The sequence below is a fragment of the Neovison vison genome, chromosome 5, assembly GCF_020171115.1.
Source record: "Neovison vison isolate M4711 chromosome 5, ASM_NN_V1, whole genome shotgun sequence".
Taxonomy (NCBI): domain Eukaryota; kingdom Metazoa; phylum Chordata; class Mammalia; order Carnivora; family Mustelidae; genus Neogale; species Neogale vison.
In genome coordinates, this window is record NC_058095.1 from 128,295,898 (window position 1) to 128,318,270 (window position 22,373).

General features: G+C 35.1%; 1 pseudogene; it reads right to left on the reverse strand.

The window, feature by feature from the left end:
- Nucleotides 1-19,597: 19,597 nt before the first annotated feature.
- Nucleotides 19,598-21,009, reverse strand: LOC122907462 (annotated as a pseudogene).
- Between the last annotated feature and the right edge of the window lie 1,364 nt (nt 21,010-22,373).

Sequence of the window (22,373 nt, forward strand, 5' to 3'; positions counted from 1 at the left end):
AAACATTTTATAATTATAAAATTGCACTAATCCTACCATTATGAAATCAATTAATGAAAAATATTTTCCTTGCTTTGGAAAACTACATTAAAAAATAAATGTACCAAACAGATAGATTTGACAAAAATTTGACAATCCATGGTAATACCTATAGATTTCTTTTTTTTTCCAATTTATTTATTTTCAGAAAAACAGTATTCATTATTTTTTCACCACACCCAGTGCTCCATGCAAGCTGTGCCCTCCATAATACCCATCACCTGGTACCCCAACCTCCCACCCCCCCGCCACTTCAAACCCCTCAGATTATTTTTCAGAGTCCATAGTCTCTCATGGTTCATCTCCCCTTCCAATTTACCCAAAAGCACATACCCTCCCCAATGTCCATAACCCTACCCCCTTTCTCCCAACCCCCCTCCCCCCAGCAACCCACAGTTTGTTTCATGAGATTAAGAGTCACTTATGGTTTGTCTCCCTCCCTATCCCATCTTGTTTCATGGATTCTTCTCCTACCCACTTAAGCCCCCATGTTGCATCACCACTTCCTCATATCAGGGAGATCATATGATATTTGTCTTTCTCCGCTTGACTTATTTCGCTAAGCATGATTTCTATAAATAGCCTTTTAAAATTCATTTAAAATACATTTGCAGAAAATATAGGAGCATAAAATATTTTAAAATTATGAAAATAGATTTTTGAAAAAAAATTTTGAATTCTTATCTTCTAGGTTTATATTTTTTTGAGGGGAAAATAACCTAAAAATATAAAGATCTATTCAGTTTTTTAAAAATGCATTAAAAATTTTCACTCTAGGGGTGCCAGGGTAGCTCAGTTGGTTAAGTGTCTAACTTGGGCTCAGGTCATGATCTCAGGGTCCTGGGATCAAACTCCCCATTTTACCATTGTACTCCCTCCCCTTTGTCCCTCTCCCTTGGCCATGCTTTCTCTCTCTCTCTCAAATTAATAAATAAAATCTTATAATAAAATAAATTTTATTATTTATTTATTTATTTTATTTATTATTTATTAATAAATTCTAAATTTCACACCCTTATTATCTATAATTCTTTCTTTCTTTGTAGGCTGGCAATGCTTTCCTTCTAACAAATAGAATATGGCAAAATTTATGGGATGCCACTTCTAAATTAGGTTACAAAAAGAATTTGACTTCTGTCTGGCTTGCTCTTTCTCACTTTCTCATTCACTGGAAGGTGAGGAATACATCAAGTTACAAAATACCAGTTGCATCCACAGTGGTGTGCCAGTGGTGTCTTCTAATAAGTAATTATTAAAAAGTCATCATTCACTGAATTATGTTGGGGCCTATCAAGTCTCTGCTCTTAGTCATAGCCCAGTTACAAATAGTCGCCTTTGACAAATATATTTTAAGTATCATTGTATACCATGATCCATCTATTTCCCATAGAGATGACATACATAGACTATATTTTGCCCTGTTCCTACCAATTGTGTTACCAGGAAGCCTTTCCTACATTCTTCACAACTTGTGCTTATAATACTATTTCCATGAGTGAGCTCCTCTAGCCTGGACTTCCATGATACCCAGTTATTCTCTTCACAACATATTTCACTCATGTTCATCAACATATAAGACATGCATCTTAAACAAGGGATCATGCTTTCTCCCAAAGTGTCACTAAGGAAAATTGCTCCATTGTTTTAGGATATTTGTGTTCCACATACTTATTGTTCATCATCTTTCCAAGTCTTGTCAAATATGGCTAGTTTCGGGGCGCCTGGGTGGCTCAGTGGGTTAAGTCGCTGCCTTCGGCTCAGGTCATGATCTCAGGGTCCTGGGATCGAGCCCCGCATCAGGCTCCCTGCTCAGGGAGCCTGCTTCCCTCTCTCTCTCTCTGCCTGCCTCTCCATCTACTTGTGATTTCTCTCTGTAAAATAAATAAATAAAATCTTTAAAAAAAAATTAAAAAAAAATATGGCTAGTTTCTTGCCAAAATAATCCCTCTAAAATTTCTATATTGGACAGTATGTACTTTTCAACATGTGGCATGCTTCCAGAAATGCTACTTATCCTTGGCTCAAAACACTTTGCTGCAAATCAAAGGTTCTTGAATGCCTTCAAGACCATTGTGGTCAGTGTTGACTTCACTGCTACACTTGCCATTGCTACTGTTAGGCATGAGTATGATCTAGAGAAAATGTATTTATACTCCCCATCCCGTATTGGGGTTATTAGGAAATCAATAGTCAGATATATTCTACTCTTAAAAACTAATCAATCCTTATGTATAAGGATTGCAAGTTATTATAAGTTATAAGAACTTTCTAAAAAGAGTTTGTTTTGAAGTCTAGAAGAGAACATAAGTGAATATGGATCTACATCTTTCCTATTATTAGGCCTCTCATTATCATCAGCCTCTTTTCAATTCCCATCCTTAGGTTCATTACATTTACATTTAGTATATTCAGAACAGCAGGAGGCTCCAGCATACAAAACCAGCTATAGTAATATAACATTCCTCATATCCTGGCAACTGCTTCAACAGTGTGTCAGTCCGGTGTGCAGTTATTTAATGCACAGGTGATCAAATATTGTACAAACATAGATCTGTGCAATGTAAATTAATACCTCTTCCAGCATGAAATCTTGATTAGTGAATACAGTCTATAAATCTTTAAGTAAAAGAAGGCTCCAAATGACTAAGACTCAGTAAGGTCATTAATGAGTGATGTATCACCTTTTTTCCCTTCTGGATTACACAAGAATAATTTTTTGGCAAAGTTCCTACATCTTCTTCAATGCAATGACTTTTTTCAGGAGGAAACTGCTGGTGGTCTTCCCCAGGGAACAACAACTAACTTTGGTCATTTTCTTGACTTAAGACACTCTTGAAGGAACAAAGCATTAGCGATTTTCCTGGTTTTATCACTCACTTCAAAAGTCCTTTACTTTAAGCTTCCATTTCCCTACTTTTCATTATCCCCAGATTTACCCAGACTTTTTCTACTTGGATTAGGTTGAGGGGTTCAGGCACAATCCACAACCATAAAATTGGCAAATGTGTAACTGCACAATGTCTTTTCTTTTATCCATTCACATTCTTGGATTTGTAAGCCATCAAGATATCCCTCACACCAAACAATGTCAGAGTTGTCAACATAAGGCCTATCCAAACCAAGAATTCTTTTGGAATAAGTGCTACAGGATTTGGGTCTTAATGTCATGTGCCAAAATGTTTCTCTTAATAGCAGCTAACAAACTGAAGCGCAGCCTTGGTACCACGGGATCCTACATTACAAGAGAAAAAAAACAAAAACAAAAACAATGCCAAGTGGAAAATACAAAGATTTGTATTACGGCATCATTTCCTACACATGCATTCTCATTTCTGCACCCCAAAATATTCCATTTTATATTCTCCCTATTTAAGCATTAAATCCAGTCACCTGAATGTAGATAGCCTTGTTGTTCCTTTTCACATGTTCCGTTTCTTAGCAAATGTTTTAATTGCTCCTTTCAATTTCTTATCAAAACCCTACTATGAAGGCGAGAATGAGTGAGATATCTCCAAATAATATGGTGCTTTTAGCAGATCAGTATATCATAATCATTCTGAAGTAAGTCCTTTAAGCTGAGGAAATATATATGGGTGCCCCAAATTGAAATGATTCACATTGTTCCTATCTTTCTATAACGTTCTTGGTGGTTGCTTCAGTAAAGATATTTACAATAAAAAAGTGGAGAATGTAGCAATGCCTATCAGAATCCTCAGAAATCCTCTAGGAGCTATAAGTAATGGTACAAAATTATCTACCAGATAGTAATCAGCTGCACTCTGTCCCTGTGGAATTTATTCTGTGGTAAGTTAAAAACAAACAAAAAGCAAACAATCTTTTCTCATTATCATTCTGAAGAGTCATAGGCAATTAGTGGTACCTCAACAGAGAACAAAGAAAAAAATCTTCATTCAGATGAACTGCGTGGCTAGGGATCCCCCATGGAAACTCATCTCTTATGCTCAGTCTACTGCCTCAAATATTGTTTTAAATATCCCATTCCAGTTCCCTCAGAACTTTCTAAGGTTTTTAGGGATCATTCAATATATACCGTTTCTTCATTCATCGGGTTTCCAGAAGTCCTTCCAAAATTAGGGTTCTCCGCATGAGGGTATTTTAAATGATCTTTATTATCTATAACTCACTTAACCAAACACATAGGCAGGTTATCACCACTCCCCAAGAATTTGTAAAAATCCATACATATTTCCTTAGAATAAACTTCCAGTTCTTTTACAAAAAGCTAAATGTACTATTGCAAGGAAGTTAGCCTAGTGTACAGATTTGCCTTTTCCTATGGGGGTTAATGTAGAGCATGAAATCACCTGTAATGCCTGGCTTGCTAAAATGTTTTAACACAGAGGCCACTGGGGGTGAGGGAAGGTTCAAGAAGAGCGTAGGCCTTTGGAATGCCAAGGCCTGGGTGACCCCTTTGCACCTGGAATGCCCTGCGGAGCTGCCTTCCCCTGAGCTTTCTTAGCCCAAACCCCCACCCTGTGATCTAAGAGATGTATGCATTGTGCTTTAGGCTATGTTTAGCAGAACTCATAGAACACACAGATTAGCATATTGTCTCTTTCCTGTAAAGAATTCCTCCCAGTTTCAGTAAGGCCCCTTCTCACGTATCAAGTGCTTGACAATGATAGGGATTTGTGATTATCCTGGAGGACCAGTAACAATGAGAGCACAGGGTCTTTGTCTCTGAGTGTTGACCCCCCTGTCTTCTCCTCTCTTTCACAGCAAAGTGTGGTGTAATCTCCAATCCCTTGGTACAGGGATTGCGGCCATTCCCACAGGGCACTTTCCTACTTTTCCAAGATTTTTTTTCCTCCTCCAGCAGAATTGCTGAAATTTCCATTCTTCTCAGTGTTGCCACAGGTATACATACCATGCTGTTAACATTGTTTATCAAGAAAAGTTACATAGTTGGGGCACCCGGGTGGCTTACTTGGTTAAGCCTCCAACTCTTGGTTTAAACTCAGGTCATGATCTTGGGGTCCTGGGATTGAGCCCCGCATTGGGCTCTGTATTCAGAGCAGAATCCACTTGTCTCTCCTCATCCATTCCTCCCCCCGCTCTCTCTCATTAATAAATAAGATCTTTAAAAAAAGAGAGAGAGAGAGAGAGAGAGCGAGCGCGGTTAGGTCATTCAGCAATGGGATATGGGAGAAAGAAGGACCTAGCTTTGGTTATCATGCAAATGATAGCTATATTATGTGACGATTTTCCCGAGACATCAGCTACAGTATTCAGTATATATGTATATATATATATGGATAAATACATTAATATATCTATACAGCACACACACACACACACACACACACACACTTTTCACTTGATAAATGAACTTTCTTTAGAAACTTCCAGCTAGAGTTTCAGTTGTTTACATCATAGGTTCAGAGTTTCTCTTTTGTCTTCTGACACTTTCTCTGAATTATTCTAACTTTTTTCCCAACGACAAAACCCATGTTAGATAACTAAGAAAGCGAATTCATTATTACCTTGTTATGTTACCTTGTATGCCTTTAGTTGTGGGTGCTGTCACTACTAGAGCCCAATACCAAGTGAATAGTTTGTAGTGAAAAGAGCAATACATGGTATCAGCATTTGATAGTTTTTTGGTCTTTCACCATAATAGCCTGCAACAAGGAGTTGAGGAGGCATAATCTGACTTCTGTCACAAAGTTCAATGAGCATGGTGGCACGTTGGCAAAATGTCTGACGTCGTATATTCATTTGGTTCTTATGGTCCCAGTGGCCCAGCACAACTGCTGTCCTACAGCCCTTTTTATATCCCACAATGTGAAACTCTGTTCAGATGTCCATTTGAATTGTCTTTTCCTGGTCACTTAGTTCTTCTTTCACTTTGTCCATTTTAAATAGGCAATAAGATTCCAAAAATTAAGAAGGTGTGCAATTCAGAATTAAACATAGCCACTAAATGCTGGAGTGTCTTATTAGTAGCCAGATTTTTCAGAAACAGTCATTTATCTCTGTTTTTGGAAAGATCTCTTGAGGCACCAGTGAAATGATTCCCAAGATTTTATAGACTTAGCCAATTGGTGAAATTTTGAAATTCCTCAACCATGCTCTATAAAATTTATTTGTAATCTTTGTTGCCAATTTTTTCCCTTCCTTCCCTCATTCTGCTACTATTATTATAATACCCAAAACAAATAATTCAGTCTCCTCTTCATGAATATCAAGCCCAAATCTCTCCTCACAAAATTACGATTGTACATGGTAGAATTTCAAAACTTTTGACAATGTGGATGAGGTGGACAGAGACTCCCAGGTCCAGCCCCTTTCTGTCCCTGGCTCCTTTTGCTCTGGCTAAGGCCAAGAAAAGACCAAATAGCCATCCTGTTTGACTACAGTAAGATAATAAGTCATTGCTCCTGCTGAGACAGAAGAAAAATAAACTGTTTGAATGAGAAAAGAGACACGCACCGCCCCCCCCCCCCCCCCCCCCCCGCCAATCCCACCCAGGGTGATTTTGCACCAACCCCTGGTGATTTTGCACTCTTAGATTATACTTCCACATGATAGTGCCATTTGGCCTTGGGGAACACCCGGAAATACCCTGCTACCACCCTCCATTGCCCTTAACCATAAAAACTCATGCCCAACCGCTGTGGGGTGTTCAGTCTTTGGGAAGGAATCCCGCTGAGCCCACTGGCATTGAAAAAGCTAAGTTCTCCCTGCTCTCCTGTGACATTTGGGTCACCTTAGATTTTCTGCAACATGGTAAATATAGGTTGAATTTCTACCCATGTAAAGGCAAATGTGAATTTTTATTTTCTTCTGCTGGAAGTATGAAAATAAAGCATTAGCACAATCAATCACAGTATCCAGTCTCCATTAGCCTGCTGCATCTTTTGGATAGTTTATATCGGATACTGCTATCAACTGCACTATGTTATTCATTCTTTGTTAGTCCACCATCAGTCTTTGCAACCCTTATTCCTTTCTTATTAGTCAAATTCAAATTGCTATAGGGTACGTTGATATTATTATTCCCACTTCTACCATTTTTTAAGTCAAAGTTGAAATTTTATGTTGCCCTTTGAGAATTCTGTATTGCCTAATACTTGTTGACAAATAGGCCTAAGAAGTTTCACTTTACATGTCCAATTTATCCTGAATGAGGACAAACTTGGCTGAAATTTGACCTAACAAAGATAACAGCAATGTTTGCCATTTATATCACATTTATTGCAAATTTTAATTTAGGTAAATACCTTTTAGCTTTCAGTATTTTGATATTCAATTTTATTTTATTCATAAATAATTTAATTTATTGGATAGCTTTCAAGAAAGCATCCCCATAACCACCCAGTCCCACTGAAGTTCCTGTAAGGTCTCCTCACTGTCATAAGTAGGGATGCTGGTATATTAGCTACATTAACCCAACAAGCCAAGGAGGAAATGCTCCATGGTCCCTGATACTTAACCTAAAAATTTAACATAGCCTTGGAGGTTATGCTGGGGAATGTAGTTAACAATTCCTGGACTAAATCATACTTCACAAAGGAGATTAATTTTGCACCATATTTCAGCCCTCTTATTTAATTCTTCTTTTAAATTTATCTATTCTATTTTAAATTTATCCAGGTAATGATAGATTTAATATGACAAGACCTTTAAGAAAGATGACTTATAGGGGCACCTGGGTGGCTCAGTGGGTTAAAGCCTCTGCCTTTAGCTCAGGTCATGATCCCAGGATCCTCGGATCGAGTCCCACATCAGGCCTTCTGCTCGGCAGGGAGCCTGCTTCCTCCTCTCTCTCTCTGCCTGCCTCTCTGCCTACTTGTGATCTCTGTCTGTCAAATGAATAAATAAAATCTTTATTAAAAAAAAAAAAAGAAAGGTGACTTATAAAGTAGATGCTTTGTGGGTGCCTATTTTTTTTAATTTCAATTATTTCCTTTAAAAAATATATAGATAGATATAGATATAGATATAGATGATATAGATATAGATATATGGCAGAACAACTTTACCTGACTTAACTTTCCTTATTTTTTCAACCATTGTCCTTAGGCTTATTTTGCCTTTATCTTTCTTTGCCCTTTTAAAAATTGTTCTTACCTTTGACACATTCTCAAACTCTATAGAAAATAATTGAGGAAGTTAATCCTTTACTATATTATAATGCTCTTTTGTCTCCTAAATAGAAAGATTGGAACTTCCCTAAATTATTATATCCAACATATGTTTGGGGAAGAAACATGTCATCAGAGGCAACTTTATTTTGCTCACCATATAACCAATTCAATGGAGTGGCCATTATCAGCTTTTAATTGTTCAACCATGTTCCATTTTAATATGGAAGAAGAGACAAGGCCAATTCTCTCTCTCTCTCTCTCTTTTTTGTTGAATATTCACAAGGTAGATTTTATCACCTCAAAGAGGATAAATCTACCACATTTCGGTCATTAATGAATTGAATGACAAAACCACAACTAATTTTAGGTAGGTATTCATTTCAAATAGATCTCTTTACTCTATAATCTCTAAGCATCAAATTATCAGATTAATCTTAATCTTCCTCCAGTCTTCAAAAGAGTACTGGAACATCAGTATGAACCGTTACTTTTTTTTTTTTTTTTCAATACTGATCTTAATTTTTTTGCTATTATCCTAGTTAATAGTCTCATATATATTTCTTTTTGAGGGGGTGGGGGTCACTTTCACTGTTTGACTCTTTTTGCCTATTCAATTGTAGTCCTCTTTTACAAGTTTACATCATATAATTTCTCTGGCAAAATTTTCACCATCTCAGAGCACAGATGGAATGGTCACCACCCAGGGATCAAAGCCTTATCAAGTCCTTTCTTCCCATGTTGTCACTTACTTTGTAAGTCCTTTGCTCTGTCGAACAGGGGTCTTTGTGTCAATTCCACATCTTCCTCTTATCTGCCTGTGACACTGCCATTGATTCAGGTGATACTAGGTTTAAAATCCATGAAAATTCACAAGAAATTTTATGTCCCCAACCACTGACTTCCATTGAATGACACTGAATTGGCAACACAGTACACTACCTGCATTGCTTTGGGAGGGGAAGCTACATCTCAAGTAGAATTTGCAGGTCTCTTCAGTGTATTGCTGTAAAAGACAAGGTTGAAGATAGTTCTGCCCACTTCAGTTAATTAAGTCTACCCCTGCCATTTCTTTCCTATTTATTATACTCTGCATGTCACTTAACCTTCAAGGTATGTGTCAAGGCTCATGCCTCCCACTGCCACTGCAATTCACCAGTCAGCAGATCACAATAAAGTACCCTGACAGCCAGGTACAATTGCCCAGCTTGGTAAAACATAGATAACATATTACTCCACATTTATTTCTGGAGGCAGCAGCCCTGCATCATGTTTTCAGGAGTTTCTGAGTCTAGGTTAATAGTTTGGAGCAGTTATTATTTTTTTATCTGCATATGCGTCTGAATATATCATTATGATTATCAACCTTTAGACGTATCTTGTCAAAGATATTTTGCAGTTGTGAAGTTCAAAAATAGACTCAATATTCAAGGTGTATCTGATTTGCAAAATCACAGAAGGCTTGATAAAAATTTTAGGAAAAAATTCCTGCATTAGAAACCACTCCAAAACTTAGTAGTTCTAAAGAACCATCGTTCATTTGCTCACAAGTCTATCAGTAGGCAGTTTGGTGAGCTGGGCTCAACTGGGTAATTCTTTTGCTGGTCTTGCCTATGGTGACTCATGCTTTTACAGTTATCTGGAGTTGGATGGTCCCAGATGGCCTCACTTAACACTTAACAGAGCTTTTGCTGAGGTGACTGGATATTCTTTGTCTGTGGAATGTCTCTCCTTATATGATTTCTCATCTTCAAGGGGGCTAAACAGTGTTTACTTGCAAAAAGAGGGTTTCAGGGTCCTAAGAGAATACATCCTATGGATAAAAGAAGGCTTCAGGACCATCCAAGATTCAAAAGGAAAGGCAGCTGATCTCACTTCCTGTGGAAGGATCAACAACAACAACAAAAAAAGAAAGTAAAGTGACATTTTAATCCACCACAATCCCCTCCATCAGCACACTGTATTTTTAGCAAAGCAGAATGGCATTATACAATGAAGGATAGTATAGTGGTTACAAGTGAAGATACTGGTGCCTGGTAATTAATGAAAGATAACAATACATAAGGCCGTAGAGCATTGCGGTTAAGATTGCAGACTTCAGAACCAGCCTATCTAGGTTTGAATCTTGGTTTCTTCATCTCACGTTTGTGTGCCTTGTCTAGGTCACTTGAACTATCTGTGACTTTGTTTTTCTTTTGTACAGTAGAAATTATATTTGTTATTCATTTATTTATTCTAAAGATTTTATTTTTCAAGTTATCTCTACACCCAATGTAGGATTTGAACTTAGAACCCGTAGATCAAGAGTTTCATGCTCCACTGACTGAGCCAGCCAGACCCCTCAAACAGTAATTATTAATAACACATGTGTCGTAGGGTTCCTGTGAGAAACAAATGAGCTAATGTATACTATATGAAGTGCTTGGTCTAGTTCCTGAAGCATTTTTAGAACTGAATAAATGTCATAAATCTTTTGTTACTTAATTTACATTGTATATTGCTCATCATACAGTTATTTCTTTAAAAATTTTATGAATGATTATTGAGCTTGTGGTCAACAATAACTCATAGAATTTTTTACACATGCATTACAGTTAATTTCAAATAGACTCTTCTTCAAATAATATTTGAAACTTAAAGCTAGTGTACTGTTTTGCTCTGATTATTTGTTGTATACATTCATTTTAACTTACAAATATGCCTTTGATTCTTACTATTTAGATTTTAGAAATTTTTCTGATAACTCTTCTATAATTGATATTGTGATAGTTCTCAAGTGTTTGATAAAATACATATATAGTTTTTGTCCAAAGAAAGCAGAATACTACCAAGGACTTTTTATTCTTCCTTTTTTCTGTGTCCTGCTGGATTAAAAATTAATTAATCCTTTCTTTCATTTTTACCATGCTGGAAAACTATATACTCCAAGTGTATCTCTTACTATTTTTCTTACATTTTAAACATACTTTACTTTTTTGTGTTTTTCTAACTCATCCATGTTAACGAGGTTAACATGTTATAAAATATCTCTGAATATTCCCCATCAATGTGTTAAGTTTTTGTTTTGCAAAATGTATTTCTACTTTATTTCAAAATAAACAAAAATAGTCATTTATTTTATAGGCTTTCAACACTTAATCTAAAATTTTTAAAAAGATTTTATTTATTTACTTGACAGACAGAGATCAGAAGTAGGCAGAAAGAGAGGAGGAAGCAGGCTCCCTGCTGAGCAGAGAGCCCGATACGGGGCTCTATCCCAGGACCCTGGGATCATGACCTGAGCCGAAGGCAGAGGTTTTAACCCACTGAGCCACCCAGGTGCCCCCAACACTTAATCTAATTTATGGACATGTTTTATTTATGTATTTGCTCATTATTACTTTTTGCCCCTCACTTTTTAGTGTGTTTGCATTTTTTCTTGCTTGAGTACATCATTCACTAAATTTGCAACAAATGTCTAGAATGATAACCACTACTGGTGAAAAGGTTTTGATTGTTTTCTTTCTCAATAATATTAGTTTAGCTGGATATGAGGCAAATATTGGGATTTATTTCCTCTAACTATGGTGACTTACTGTATTTATTGTATGTATGTGTTGTATCTATCATTCTGATAGAAGGCCCTACTTCAGATTATAGATTTATAATTCTGGTAGTTTTTAGTATTTTCCCATTTCTTTGAGATTTATTTTATAATCTATTTTTTCTAAGTTTTTTATCCTTATGTTTGTATGTCTCATTCAGCAGTGGAATATATTTTCATTCTAATGTATTTTTATTGTTGTTAATTACAGAAAATTCTGAAGAATTGTTTATTTGAATTTGGACGTTCTCCCAACTGTTCCATTCTCTTCCACTGAAAATTCCATCATATGTAACTCATAACTACTCAATCTAACTTCTGTATTTTTCATTTTGTAATGTCTTGGATGACTATCTCAATTCTAAATTTTGATTCATTAATTCTCTCCTTCCCTGTTCTCAGAATACTATTTGTCCCCTTCCTCTTATCCTCATTTCAGTATCTGTAGTTTTCCATTTCAACAATTTTTTTCTTTTTCTTATTTTCTGATCTTGTTTTATGGGTGCTATGTTTTTCATAGTCACTCTGACCTTTAAAAATACTTAAAATAATAATTAAAAATTAAAAATAAAAATAATTAAAATTATTTTTAATTAAAAATTAATTTTAATTGAAAAATTTAAAAATAGGGGTGCCTGGGTGGCTCAGTGGGTTAAAGCCTCTACCTTCAGCTCAGGTCATGGTCCCAGGGTCCTGGGATTGAGCCCTGCATAGAGCTCTCTGCTCGGCAGGGAGCCTGCTTTCCCCTCTCTCTCTGCCTGCCTCTCTACTACTTGTGATCTCTGTCTGTCATATAAATAAATAAAATCTTAAAAAAATTTTTTTTTAAATAAAAATAATTAAAAATTACTCTAATATCTTTCGAGCATTCTGGTATTTTCAGTTCAACATTGTGAAATTTATCTTTTTGTTATAGGTTTTTCTCCATGGCTTTGAGTTTCTTTTTGTATGTTGTAATTTTGTTCTGCAGGTCCACAGTTCATATGCATTTTCCTTTCTTTATATTCATTCTTCTTAAACATTTTTGTGGTTATCTCACTCCCAGCTACTTCCTAGAGACCACACTGCAGAGGCAATATTGCTTTGTAGATACCTTCAAGGAGACTGCATAATAATCTTCAACAGTACAGACTCATTAGACTTCTGCATATGAAATGAATTCTGTTTTCTCCCTTTTCTAAAGGCAAATTGTAGACCCAAATCTGAGGACAAAGTTGGATCTTCTTTTGCTTCTTTTCACTTGTGCATAAATGTAGTAATACTTCCATTTTACCCAGAGTGTATCTACCTCTAGTCCTTAATATATGTGGGGCTTGTTTCATCCTTGTCAAGATTGAGATTCTAGCCCCCATCATCTTTGCATGGTATCCAAGAACCTGTCTTTAGCTCCCACTCACTAATGGGAGTTTTCCTCTAACTCATAAAATCAGTTCTGTGGAATGGAGAAGATTATGGAAACCTTGAATGTCACATGTTGAAGATGGCAGAAACTAGGGTCTCTGAATAACAACGGAGAAGACCTGCCATGTGAACTTGTTTATCAGCTCACCACTGTTACATGGGAAAAGAAGCAGAGTAGTCTTGAGTTGATCCTTTACATATTTGAGACTTGTTACCACAGGCTAGCCACCTTGATTGATGAATTATCTGACTTGAGTGTTTAATATCTTATAGTAACTTACTAAGTGCTGAATTTTCTGTTGCACTATAGTAATGAAAAGAGGATTGTGCTTTTTAATTTTCTTTCTCGTCTGTTTCAAAATGTCTATTGGAGTCTACCCCAAACCAAATCTATCAGCATGAAAATGAAAATGTAAAAAGCATTGTATTTCTTGCGTAATGCTGTTAAACAATCCCTGGAATTAATTCAAAGTTAGATCAGTGTCATTAATGTTGGTTAACTTCATTCTCCAAATGCTGTAAGTTTGGCTTTGCACATACAAACAATCTGAAAATCTTTTTCCAGTGTAAAGATCTTGGAAGACTTCTTATCATCCTTATCATCCACCCAGGGGTTACAAAACCTTATCATTCCTCTATAAAAAAAATACATATTTATAAATTAGATGATATTCCTTTATGTAACAGTTTATTAAAGCCTCAAAAGATTCTTTCTAGTTCTATTCTAGGTAAACTTATATGTTTGCTTGTTTTTGTTTTGTTGTTCATCATATAATTTACATACAGATTTTGAAGATTTGGTCTTAAGAGTAGGGTCTTTTTAAAAAATTTTTTATTTTTTAATTAACATGTAATGTATTATTAGCCCCATGGGTACAGGTCCATGAATCGCCAGGTTTATGCACTTCACACTATTCACTATAGCACATACCTTCCCCAATGCCCATAACCTACTACCCTCCCCAACAACCCCACCTTCTCATCCTCCCATTCCCCCCAGCTGCTGCAACCCTCAGTTTGTTTTGTGAGATGAAGAATAAGAGTAGGGTCTTGAGAGTAGTAACATGGATATGTTACTTGAAGGATGACATCCATGTCACATTTTATATCTGTGGACATTTGTAACCTATAGTAAGCTATTAGTGTTTTAAAGTACCTTATTTCCTTTTTAAATTAAAAAAAAAACCCTTAGATATAATCAGACTTATTTTATCTGAATCTTTAGAAAGCTCTTGTGCTCAGTTAAATAGAGGAATATTTTGTTTGTTGAAGATTTCTTAATTTTACTATTATAATTTCTATGATGATGTGACTATGATGATATTACTTGCTGCATTTATTTCACTTCTTTATCACTATTCTCTTCTGTATTTTTGGTCAGATTAAGTCCAATGTATGATTGTCCACTATTACTTACAATTTTTGCTTTATAAAGTATGATTTACTTAATTTAGTAATTTTGCAAATCTTGTTTTTACCTTGTTGAAACTACTACATAACATGTAATTTGAAAACGCCTATTTTTTCAAAAACACATTTTACATTCATATTTTTAACTGTGGTAGAAAGGCACATACTCTGCCTACCTAAGCACACTGTATTGTGGACACATGTTAATAGTTCTACAATTCTCACTTACCCTTATGCTTCTTTCCTTTTATAACTTTTAGAATGCATTATGTCATGGATTTCACTATCTATCCTCTATCTATGTATCTAAGTATGTGCGCATGAATCTATCTATCTATCATCTATCTATTTATCTATCATTTTTTACTTCTATGTTCTCACTCCAAATAATGGATGAGTTATTCTTGGGAGAAAATTCATTTTCTATTATCATATTTCTGTAAGGAATTCTACATACTAGAATCATTTGCAAGACTTATCTGGTTGATGGACCCATGAGTTTTGGCATTAGCTCTAACCTAGGTGTGAACATTAAGTTGCTGAACTCTAATGTGTGTATTTGTGTGTGTGCATGCATGTGTGTGTATATATGTTCACACATATATATGTATATACTATTCATATAATTATAGATATGTGAAGTGTGTAGTATGTCAGATGACTCCAATAAATGTGAATAATTTTTATTTTCCATGATGTTGTTGTAATATTTCTTTTATTAAAATCCCCATAGAAGGAAATATTGACATCTGGAACATAAAAGATTTTACCTTTTTCCTGTTATTTTCATAAATAAATTTACTAGTCACAATCCTCATTGCTAAATTTATGTATGCATTTATTCATTTTGAGAGAAAGAAACAGAAAGAGAGAGAGATAGAAGGGGCAGAGGGAGAATCTTAAGCAGACTCTGCACCCAGCACAGAGCCTGATGTGGGCTAGATCTCACAGATCATGACCTGAGCTGAAATCGAGCAGACACTTAACTGACTGTACCACTGAGGTGCCCCTCATTTCTTTTCAATTCCTGTTTCAATTCCTGTTTCCCCACATGTTTAATTATATCTACTTCTCTCGGTTCTTTAGCTTAAAATTCTGTTGATCAGAGACAAAAATAGCAGCTAAAAAATTCCCTTTCAGATTTTGTTATGCGTACTTCAGCCCTTACCTACAGATTATACTTTCGAAGTAAAGCCTTTTATCTTATTTTACCTAATCTAAATACTTTTGTGTGCATTTTAACCAATTTCCTCTATTTTTTTAGTGCTAAAGACTAATATTGAAGGGATTTGTATATATAAACTCTCATTATTTACTCCTAAGATTTCTCTTTTTTGAAACAAAAAAGAGAAAAGAAAATCAAAACAACAACTGATGATGCCTTTGAAATTTATTTGTTTGTTTTTAATGAAAGAACTTACATATTTTGGCCACTTTTCCAACATTTACAAAATTCTTTATAATTCTTTAAAAAATATTTATGATTTTGTACTATGGATCTAAGAGCTGAAAAATATACTCATAAATGTTAGTCAATTCTAACCATCAAAGGTAGATTGCTTTACAGTACCTGTATTTTGGATTCCCAATTAATGTATTACAGAATACATTTTGTTTGTAACTGCAGAGAAATCATTCACTGAAGTCAAAGCAACAAGTATTTTTTATTGTCTTCTCAGTAAAATGTACAATGTCAAGTTTTGTAATCACTTCTCAGTGATTTATGTATGAATCATGTATATAAAATACAATTTAAAATTGCATAATAGTTTCTATAGTACTTTCAAATATAACAAGTCATTTAATTCTTAAAAGCTCTTGTTTAGATACTCAATATTTTAAAAAAAATGAATTTTAAAAGTCCATCTTATGTTACAAGTAAAAAAATTGAGCAACAGAGAGCAAGTGATTTTTTTTTAATGGACCACAGCTAATAAGTGGCAGATTCCCTAATAATTTGCAAACTATGAAGTTAGATGATAGGGTTTTTTTTGTTTGTTTGTTTCCATACTCATTAAATGTATTATTTGCTAGAAGGTTGTTAAAATTCTGAAGTTCCTGATACATATCATTGTACTACATTCCTTTGTCTCTATACCACATTTACTTTCACTGTTTAACTGAATTTTTTAGTTACCAAGGAATCCTTTTGTTTTTCAGCCTTTGTGGCTGAGTATTGCTGTTCTCTATTTATTTTTTTATTTTTAAAGATCTTATTTATTTATTTGACAGAGAAAGCAAGAGAGCACAAGTTGGCAGAGCAGCAGTGAGAGAGGGAGAAGCAGGCTCCCCACTGAGCAGGGAGCCCCACGCAGGGCTTGATCCCAGGACTCTGGGATCATGACCTGAGCCAAAGACAAACACTTAATGACTAAGCCACCCAGGCGCCCCTGCTGTTCTCTCTTTCAAAACCTTTGCCCACAGTATCTATCCATGGTAAGATAAAACAAGGAGGCAGGCTTCAGTATCATATAGTAAGAGATTTTTAAATGAGTATAATCAATGAACTTGGAGTGTTCTGTGCTGTATTGAGACAAAGTATCTGAGGACATTTTACTAAGAATTCTGGTGTTGGTTAGAAAAAAGTTGGGCCGGAATTTAAAAAAAAAAATATGTTTCCTTTTTATCCTTAAAACAATTATCTCATTCAAATCTGTATTATAGTACTTGTTTTATTCATCTCATTCCCTTTCTAAATTGCATGTCTTTATGGAGGGAAGGGAGAGAATTCACATATCTTTGCATCACTCATGGCAGCTAAAGCTATTTTTAAGTTCAATCATTCCATACATTTTTGCCAAATCCCTTATCTATACAGGAGTGAAGTGAGTTAAAAGCACTATAAAGAGGATGTTTTAAAAAAAATAATCTAGTGGAAATAGAAAAAGAAGATAACAGATAACTAGATCCAGATAGCAATAAAGTAGAGAATAATATGGAAAATATACACACATTTAATAAATAGAAGTGAGATAATTATTGGACAGATATTGCTCCCCAAAGTATTGTGGTCATACTTACCGGAACATGTCACAGTAAGTTAAAATTGTGGATGGTGGTACTTTGACATTATTGGGAAATCTATATTTATCTATTTGTAGTGCTTCTTAACATTAAACATTTCATAGATATTTGGATACCAATACTCTTAGTTTCAGGGATATTCTGCAGATTCCTTTTTTTTTTTCCCTTCAAAATTTGCCCATGTTTTTATAAAAGCAGAGCTGTCTACTAACCCTAAAAGTGCTTTTACTGTCACAATGACATTTAGACACTAAATTGTCTTGCATGACAAGAAAATATATGATATTTTGTTTTGTTTTTTCTATTAACTTTAGAAACAATTACTTTTGCATAGTGATTTTACTCAGTCATCCCTTTCTAACGCAATGCCAGTGTATGTGTAATATTTTAAAAAGTTTTCTAGGGAAGCAATGTTTTCCTTCTGCAATGATTGCATCCACATGTTTCAAAATAGGAATTAACTGTAATTTTCCAAAAAATTTGAGATGTTTCTAGTACTATGCTATAATCATGCAACATAGGGTTTTTCCCCCTGCTTTAAAGTTTGCAATATGCATATACAGTTTGTACATATACTAACATATATATAAATATGTGTGTAATTTCTATGAATAAAATAATTTTCAGAAAAGAAATTATTCAGTTAGGGGTGCCTGGGTGGTTCAGTGGGTTAAAGCCTCTGCCTTCAGCTCAGGTCATGATCCCAGGATCCTGGGATAGAGCCCTGCATGGGGCTCTCTGCTCGGCAGGGAGCCTGCTTTCTCCTCTCTCTCTCTCTGCCTGCCTCTCTGCCTACTTGTGATCTCTGTCTGTTGAATGAATAAATAAAATCTTAAAAAAAATTATTCAGCTAGCACCATCTTAGATGGTGATATGGGGATGATTAGTCTGGTTTCCTTTGTAGAAGCAGTTCTTTAAGAAAAAGGAGTATTGCTTCTTTAGACTTCCCTTGGAGAAAAGAACATTTTCACTAATTTCTTTCTATTTGAAATATCCAGAATAATGACTCTTACAATAACAGGATGTCAACTAGTACATGTACTAAAAGGAGTGGACCCAGGGCATAGAACCCTGAACCTATAAATTTGAAAATGGTTATAGAACCCTATTGCAAATATTGACCTCAGAAAATGGAAAAATGAGACACAGGTAATCCACAGCCTGCAAAGGCAGCAGCATTAGCACTTCTGAGGGCATCTGAAATGTTTTAATATGAACAAATACTTAACTTTAAATGTAAAGGATTTTAAGAGGTTTATCAGGTAGTTGAAAGGAAGGAGACAGAGAAAGACTCGCTATAGAAAAAAGGAAAAGCAAGATAGATGAAATCTGAACTATGAGACATAACCTCTGTATTCACTATTCTTAGGCTTTGCACTATTGCATCACCCACCTGTCAGTGAGCACCCACGCTAAAAAATGGTGTCTATAATTTTTTTCTGTTTCTCTGTTCATTTACAGATGAGCATATAGTTCTTTAATTTCATTTTCAAAATAGCTACATTTTATGAACACTCCTGAAATCTTCTTACTGGTGACTTTGATATGGAATAACATAACTTCATAATAAGTTTTGTCTTCTTTCTGACTTCAGCTTTTAGAGTCCATAATTTCTTTTTTTTAAACTTCACATTTTTATTTAAATTCAAGTTAGTTAACATATGTAGTAAAGTTGGCTTCAGGGGCAGAATTTAGTGATTCACCACTTACATACAACAACCTGTGCTCAACACAAGTGCCTTCCTTAATGTCCATCACCCATTTAGCCCATCCCCCACCCAACCCCCTCCATCAACCCCCTGTTTGTTCTCTATAGTTAAGAGCCTCACGGTTTGCTTCATAAGTTCAATGTGTCAGAAGAATCAAAGTAATTTTTTCTCTTTTTTTTCCTCATTTACGCAGTAGTAATTGTCTTCCTCTTGCCAAATTGAGCCAACCACTTTCCCCAGGCTCCTTGCGGAGGTTTAGATAAAGGGAACATACAGGGAAAATGAGACATCGGGGAAAGGCATCAGAAGTGGAGACAGCACCTTTACATGGTGAAGAGGATGAGAATGGTCACCATCAGGCAAAACAGCTCCATGGTCTCCAAGAAGGTGAAGTTCCGAATGGTGTAGGAGAAGAGCTATTGCTTCAGAGAAGGGCTCCCAGCAAAATCAATGATGAGGCTCCCAAACACAGTCCCAATTCCAGCCCATAGTCAGGCACCCCTACCATGGCAGCCCCAACCCCAATGAACTTGGCGGCTATGTCAGTGTCCCTTGAAACGGCACTTGTTCAGAAGCTGCAACTAGGAGTAAGTGAGGTTAGAGGACATGGGGTTGCCAAGCTGCTTAGATTCTCTTCTGACAGTGTCTCTGGTGATTTTAGTACCACGGCAGATAGTGATTGTCTCAATTGCTGAGAGGTGTTCCTGATCAGGAAGAAAGACCTTTGCATGGGTGCACAGTTTCAGCGGACAAGGTGTGGCAGGAGAGCTATTCCTAGTGCAGAGAAGATTGCCAAACTAGTTTTTCTGATACACGTTAATCTGACAACAAAGAATTCCCTGCTATTACAGGACAGGCACTCTAAATAGTACCTTTATAGCCTTTATCAAATCACTAAGCATTCCAGGAACTCTTGCTGTACATGACAGGTTCAGAAATATTCAATTTTTTGAAGTTACCTAAAGATATAGAGACCTTTCTGACTTTGTAATTGTATGGTCGTGCATTCTGATTTTTTCCACAATATGAAATGCTCCTTGTGGTGTTTGTTCTAAACTATCAGTAATGACGACCACATGGACTGACAGTTACTTTTACTGACCATTTTTAAAGTCCCCACGAATGGAAAGAACTTTACATAAACTATTCAGGGATTATTTAGCAAAAGCCTTCTCAATAAAATAATTTTGAATTGTACATTATTACTCTCAGGTTTTAAAACCTAGAAACAAAGTGCTGTGTTTGATTCACTAATACACAAATGGCAATGGTGGTAGTGGGATAGTGTGGAGCAGCCTGACTTCCCTTTTGTATTTCTATAAAAACAGAAGAATCAGGTAAATTCTAACAAAAGATTTGAAATTTAGCAAGCAATATTTATTATTTCTGTTTTGCACTTGATCTTAGCCAAAAGGCAAAAAAAAAAAAAAAACAAAACATTATTATTATTACTTCTGCTTTGCATTTATCATCTTCTGCAAATGCAAAAAAATGATCTGTGTATAATAGAAAAGTATCTTCAGTTCAACTGTCAAATGCTTGTCAAATACAAAGGAACAGAGAAACGTTTTCTAAGGTCTAGATGAGAGTGTCCAAATGCAATTTTATTGAAGACTGCTTTAGTCATCATTTTCTCAAGCCAGGTTCAAAAGGGCGAAGTCAGTTTTTTAAACAAAATTTTAATTATTGCATATGCCCTTTCAAGTCAATGAAAAACACTCACCTTTCCACTCATCAAGTAATTGTGTTCTATGTCTACAGAGGACACTAAGCTCCAATAGTTCTAGCCGATTTCCAGACAAGTTGTGTTTGTGTTGAGTAATGTTCTTATTTTGAATGTGTCAAGGCCAAAATAACAAGCTTAATTTAAACATATAGCAAGGCACCAGTTTGTTTTCATTTTAAAGTAGAGTTATGAAATTGAAGACCTGTTCTATAATAAAAGTGTTAAAACAAATTGACAGTCAATATTCTTAAACTTTAATTTGATTAATCCTGCTCTTAGCAAATGCACTATTGCATTATATATGATCCTTGGTTATTCAATGGAACAATGAGTTGAGTGTTTCCATTAGTAAATTTTTAGTTCATATAGAATTTTGCAATGTGTCAGTACTATTTAGAGATTTTATGTTCAACATGCACTGTATTATTGTATTTGTCATGACTAAAAGAAGGATGATATGAACATTCCCAGGTTTATATAAATATAACTTTAAAAGGTATAAATAAGTTACCCAATTTTTATTAATTATATCACAAAAAATCAGAAAATCTTTAATATTAAAAATAATTAACTTATGTTCTTAATCATACTATATTATTGGTAAGTAATTTTATTTAACAATAGCAAGAAAAATAATCTTAGAAAGTAAATAAGAAATCTGTTTCTTAAGTGATCAGAATAACTTTAATTCTTTTTTTTTTCCAATTTATTTATTTTCAGAAAAACAGTATTCATTATTTTTTCACCACACCCAGTGCTCCATGCAAGCCGTGCCCTCTATAATACCCACCACCTGGTACCCCAACCTCCCACCCCCCGCCACTTCAAACCCCTCAGACTGTTTTTCAGAGTCCATAGTCTCTCATGGTTCACCTCCCCTTCCAATTTACCCAAATTCCTTTAATTCTTAAATATAACTGGTTCATGAAGCTACTGTAGTTTGTTAATTAATATTGATTTATAATGATAGGAGGAAATAAAAATACAAGTAATCTTAAGATGCTAAAGTGACATGTTTATCATAACTATATTCATAAAAAAATAATAATATGATGCCTGTGAACTAATTAGGTACTCTTGGGATATTATAATATTAATGATATATGCCATTTTCTATATTTGATATTACCCAACTTAATAAACTACTGTCTATTCAAAAAAAACTAAATATAGTTGCATAAAAGCCTGAGGCAGTTGTATCCATATGAATATATTCAACTCCAGAGCAATGATTTTGACAGATTAGAAGAGTAAATTCATATAATAGAATGTCATGATCTAAATAAAATCTAAATTAAGGTAAAATTTTACCCTATCTATGGAAGGAATACTAGAATTTTAAAACACTATTCTTATAAAAGTTAATTTACTTT